Source organism: Eptatretus burgeri, chromosome 4 (genome assembly GCF_056783735.1).
Source record: "Eptatretus burgeri isolate ZD-2024b chromosome 4, Ebu_testis_v1, whole genome shotgun sequence".
In the NCBI taxonomy this organism is placed as follows: domain Eukaryota; kingdom Metazoa; phylum Chordata; class Myxini; order Myxiniformes; family Myxinidae; genus Eptatretus; species Eptatretus burgeri.
The window spans coordinates 126,639,606-126,646,027 of NC_140964.1; positions in this window are offsets into that span (position 1 = coordinate 126,639,606).

Below are 6,422 nucleotides of genomic sequence, written 5' to 3' on the forward strand. Positions count from 1 at the left end.
CCCACTCCGAGTGGTTCTGTCGCCTGCACTGCGAGCGAAGCGGTTGCCACTGCTCTTAAACAGGATTTGAATCCTTGCGCCACCGGATCCAATTTAGTACTGTAATAGGCGACGGGCCATAACTTATTTCCATGCTTCTGAGCCAGCACCGATTGCACGAAGTCCTACTCTCATTTGCGTACCAATGGAAAGGTTTTTCATCGTTTGGTATACCCAAAGCGGGAGCAGAGGACAGAGCTTGCTTGAGTGTCGCAAAAGCCTCGTCTGCTTCTTGCATCCATGTCAGTGGATTGGGCGCGCTCGTCGAACCAATTTCCAGCAGGGGGCGCACTAAGGCGGCATTGTCAGGTATCCACTGCCTGCAATAGCCTGTCGCCCTGAGAAAAGACCTCATCTGTTTCGTGGTAGTTAGCTTGGGCAGTTTTCATCTTGCAGATATACGCTCCAGATAGACACGTCTGGTATCTCCCTTCAAAATGGGTCCCAAATATTTTACCTCCTGCTGACAAAACTGCAATTTGGCTTTCGAGGCTTTGTGTCCCTTCTTTGCTGAGGCCCCCAACAGTGTCAAAGTATCTTGTTTACATGCTTCCTTTGACGTTAAACAGATGAGCAGGTCATCAACATACTGGATCAATGTGGATCCGCTGGGAAAAACTATGTCATCGAGGTCGTCTTTCAATGCTCAGGAAAAAGTAGGGCTCTCGCTGTATCCTTGTGGAAGCACATTCCAAGTATATTGTCTACCTTGATATGTGAACGAAAAAAGGAATTGTGACTCAGGGGCTATCGGTACACTAAAGAAAGCTGAACAAAGATCTATTACAGTAAAATGGGTAGAGTTACTTGGGATACTTGACAGAATGGTAGCTGGATTTGGGACGATGGGGTAGGTGGGGATGACAGCCTCATTCACCGCCCTCAGCTCCTGTACAAACCTCCACGTCGACTTTCTGGGTTTTCGCACGCGTAAGATCGGCGTATTGCATTGACTGAATGTGGGAATAATTGTTCCTTGCTTCAATACCGCTTCCACTACGGGAGCTATCCCTGTTCCGCTTCTGGACGCAATGGGTATTGCGGTTTGCGAGGCAGCTTCTTTGATGTATCTATATTGATCTTTACTGGGTGCATGCTTCTAATTCGACCCACGTCATTAGCATGTGTTGCCCACAGACAAGTCGGGACCTGCTCTCGTAGTCCAGGTAATTTCTCTGACCCCGTTGTTTCTGAGATCAACCATCTCAAACACAGCCTTTACAGTTCCAACACAGCCTGACCAACAATATCCATCTGCCCCGATTTTCCATAGTCCCTTTACTTGGCTAGACCCTACCAAAGTTGTTTTCGATGCCCGTTTTAGATGGGTTACCATGTGCCCAATGTCCGTTGTTTTGTAACCTCTCGCAATCGCTTTGGTAACATGTGGTGTAACAATGGACGGTTGATTTCACATTTTCAATTGCTCCTGCATCAGATGCACCTCCAGGCTATTCCCTTGTTTCCCAATCCGCATTGTTCCCAATGCTACGTCAAAACTCTGGTGTAATTTCGAAATTGTTTCCCTCGCATAGACGTAATCTTTTCCCTTAACGTCGCAATTTGTAATGCAATGTAATCGAGTCTGCACCCTGTTCGTGTCAATGTGATGCTGACTTACCCAGTCACACACCTCCGGTATGCTCCTCTTCAAATCAGATACGCACACCTGCAAATGGTTATATGCTTCACCCTCCGTCACAGTCCACTGGTTTACAAGATTCTTTGTATTTTCCTGCAATAAATTCAGCATCGTTGTATGCGATTCGTGAGGCATATCCAAGTACACTCAGTCAGGAGTACATTTCACTCTACAATTCAGCTTCCATAATAGGTCTCTTCCCAACAGATTAATTGGCGTTGTCAGTCACCATCAAAAATGCATGTTGTGCCGACAAAGGTCCAATCTCTACCCGTAGTAGTTCAGACAGTGGGATCGCCATGGCAATGCCTGAAACTCGAGCTACAACCTTTATTTGTTCCCACGATAAAGGTGCTTTTGAAAGTCACTTTTTGTGATCGCAAATTTAGTTGCCCCGTGTCCACCAGGAAAAGAATCTCTCGGCCTTCAATTGTCAAAGTCAGTCTCGGTTCGTCAAGCAGTTTTGAAGTCAGAAACGGTAATTCAGATGAGGTCCCTTCCGTTCTCTGTCATAAAGCGAACAGGTTATGGGGCGGAGGTGGTGGAAATGAAGCAGCTCGCAGCCTCCACTGTGGTCTTTCTTGATCGGGTCTGCACTCTGACCCTGCCACCAAGGGGGAGCCCTCTCTAGTCGTTGTGTCGCAGCATATTTTCTCTTAATGCTCTCCGTAATCTCCTCTTTTGGTATTCCTCCAGTGGCTCCTCTTTGATGCGCATCCTGCCCAGTACCATCCTCGCCCTCTGCACCCAGTTCTTCGTCCTCGAGCGGCGGCGCCGTTGGCACTATGTCTGGAACAGGGTCAGGCCACCTATCCAACTCTTCCCCATCATCCTCGAACTCCACAGGGGCGGCTTGCTGTTTCTTTTTTTATTTATTTTCAAGTCTCACGTGCATCTGCATGGTCACCTGGTCCAGCTGACCCTTTAGGTTTAACAGCCGTGTTTTCTCGACCCCATCCCTACACTCTTCCATCCAGTCCATATACGCTCCCCAGTGTACGTGCCTTGAGGTCTTTTTGTCCTTTCCTTTTTCCTCAAACATTTTCCTAAAGTGGTTCAAACAATCTCGATCAAAAGTACCATTCTCAGGAAAAGGCAATTTACTATTCATAGTCCACTCGCACCAATTCGCAACGTCTCTCACAGAATCAGGTCCGTATTTATCGAACATATATTTTGCGCATGTCCCTTTGCTGGCCTGGGGCAGGTTGCTTCGGTATACCCAATCTCATCACTCTTTCCACCAGTATTTCCCATCCTGCAAATCGTTACCAGGTCACAAATACCATGAAATGTGCATTTCAATATGGAGATAATACAACAAATGCTGGCCAGCACTGTAATAAAACAACTATATAGTACGGTTAGTTCGAACCACATACCCCTCATACACAATCACAGCGAGCTGGGCCTCGAACCCCTCTCTTTGCGGAGGTGGGACTCCAACCCTCCCCCCCTTTGGCCAGAGGGGATGGCCTTTTCCCCTCCGCCTGCTATTGCGAGTACAGCACAGTGGGCCGAGTAATTAACTCGCTCAAGGTACGGCGGAGACTCAAGCTCCCCATAAAGAGATCTCTGATCTCTGTTAGCCCCATCGGCTGAAGCGGTTTGTCACTGCAGGATCCCCCCTCTCTCTATATCGAGTGCAGCCTGCGGCTGCTGGTTGCATCATTGGTTGGGACGCGGCTATGCCGCTGATGCAGTGTGCCCCTTACCAGTACACTGGAACTCATTTTGCCGACCTCGGAAGGATGACAGGCTGAGTCACCCTCATGGTGTATTTTAATTCAGCAGCCAACGGGGCTTGAACTCAGGACCCTCGGATCCCAAGCCACCACCCGAACCACAAAGCCAACACCAGGCTTCGCATCCCCTCAGGCCGATCAATAAAAATTCTCTGACATGTACTTTCCTTTGTCGATGTATGTTACCCGCTGAGGACAGGCCCGCCATCAGGGATGGGGCGAACGCTCTCCGCTTACCTTCTAGTCTGCGATACTCAAGCGTTCGCTGTCCCTCCGGACCATGGATTGCCTCCAAGGATTTAGTACATCCGAGTCGTGGCACCAAATTTGTTGTGGAATTAGTAAGCAGACTCAGTGTAAAATATTATTACTCAATTTTGCAATCCACAAATAATCCACTGTTCACAAGGAAAGTACATTCGATCAAAACATTTATTTTGCGGCACCACGGAGTCCAAAACGCTGAGATGTGGTAACATTCACAATGATTTGCACTAAACCAAGCTTACATTTTTCCGATATATTGTTTTGGGGCCGGGTGTTGTTGGCGAGCACGACCGCTAGATGGAGCAGTAGAGTCGGCTCCACCGAACACCCAGAATTTATAGGTTGTCACCCCGATAACTCCGGAGCTGACGGGTCTCTTATCGGACCGAAGATTGCCAATAGGTCGACCGCGAATAGGAAGATCGCCAATGGGATGGGGTCGATTGCCAATTTCAATTTACCTAAATACCCACGTCGTCCAAACTACCGGGGAAATTCACCCTCGGCGGAGCTTGAGCGGAACGAGCCGTTAGCGTGCTCGAACCGTGCGTAACCCGAGCGGATGGTTACCGAGGTCCGTAGGTCCAAATGCACAATTTGCCGCTTCCCAATTTCCCAACACGCTAAACCAATGAAAGAAACACAGAAACGAGCTGATACATTCAACAATAGGGGTATTTATTTACAATGAGGGGAAGGGAACACACAAAGAGCAGAGTTATCCTACGAAGCAATGTACAATGAAAGCAGGCACTAAACAGTTTCTACGTATAGACGGGGCCCAAGGACACACCCATGCACACACCCAAATACCCAAAATACCCAAAAGAAGATGGACCTCTATGGTCGTTATTGAATGTTCCCAGATTGAGGGAAGATGAGCTGGAAACCAGAGCTATCTTGGACCTTCCCGCCTCGTGCGGCCCTTGAGGATCCGGCTGGGCGGGACTTGAAAAACCAGATGACCGCGCCGTCCCGTCTATTTCTTCCCTCCCTGGTGTCGGGGGTGGGGGGGACGTGTCTCACCTCTCCGCACCCCTCATTTGTCGGGGGGGGGAATCGATCGTCTCTCCATGATTGGTCGGGGGGTGTGTCGGGGCGTCTCAATCCCCCACCCCCCCGAAGAGGCTCTGCTTCTCTTGGAGCTCGCTCTGCACCCATTGGCCGACCGACGGCAAACTTGCTCGCATCTCCCTGATTTGTCGAGAGCTGCCGCAAGGTCCCTCCTTGAACTCCGCCCACGGGCGTTATGGCGTCGGGTTGAGGAAGCAAGGTGAAGGCGTTTTGTTGTTACAAGTGTAAAAATCCTATCTATAAAATAACTTCGCAGCGCATGCACACTTAATTCCCATTAGACATAGGGGAAAGGGAGCTATCTATCCACATTTACTGATAAAAATAACTGAGCTCTGGGGACCTGAATGTTGAGTGCTCATGGCTGCCAGATCTGGAACAATATATGCCTTGGGAGGAGTGGAGGGGGTTTGGGAGAACAAAGCAAAGACAGGGGAGCTTGGTCATGATGACCTACAGCTGGCCTTGGTGAGACTGGTTTTACATGAGAAAGGCATCTTACTGGTCAAAAAGTTGTAAAATCAAAGAGGAAGATACTAGAAGCAGACAAGGAGGGAGTAGAGGAGAGGTAAAGACAGACACAAAGGGAGTGGGAGATAAAACATTCGGTTACAGGTCCCGGTAAATATCCTTGGTTTAAGACAATGTGATTGTACACTTTTCAATACAAAGAAATGAATAATAAATGAACATAAGGAATTGATTATAATTCATGTGTATTGAGCAAGCAGTGAGTACATTTAAAGGAAAAAGAAAACTTGTTTAAAAAGGAATTTTTCCCATCAGTGGCCCTAAAATTTTTGCGCTATAGTGTTCCGTTTTGGCTGTATTTCGGCATCATACATACATGCATACATACATACATACATACATACATACATACATACATACATACATACATACAAGCCGGTCGGCGACATGGGTGGTCGCTAGACTAAGGCAAGTTTGAAAGTTCCATATTGGAACATGACGAGCAACTGTCCATTCATCATTTGTGTTTGATTCCCTAACCCTACGTTAGGGAATCCCAACGCGAACGTTGTGGTGAAAGCATTTGGTAATATAATTGCAACTAGTCATACAGTTTTTGACGGATCGGGCTGAAAATTTTTGACAGAGGTTGATTATAGTGCGCATAAAAGCACGGAATCCGATTTTTGATTTTCAGAAAATAATATATAAAAATATTTTTCAGATTTTTTCAAAAATTTCAAAGTCCCGTTGCTAGGCAACGGTGGCGTCCATAGCAACGGTGCTCAAAAGCATACAACTAGATCCTGGTATGAACCTTCCAGTTGAGTTTCATCAAAACCAGTTGACTCCTGGCCTCCAGAGCTGTCCATTACATACAAACAGACAGACATACAGACAGACGGAAAACCTGAGACTCAGGGTAGTCTAGTGACCACCCAATAAGATGAGAGTTTCAGTAATATACTAGACGATCCGTGAACCTGTTGGGTTCCTGTTGTGACAGCGGTTGATGAAAAAATCATTTCAAAAAATAAAATAAATAAATGAAAGCTCCTGCGAACTATACCGCTCAGGTTGTTTGCACTGATCAAATTCTCCCGAAGAGTACTTGACTGAATGGGGAATTGTTTTTTTTCGTAATTTTTTTGTTGCCCGATTGGAACGAAACTTGATCCTGCACA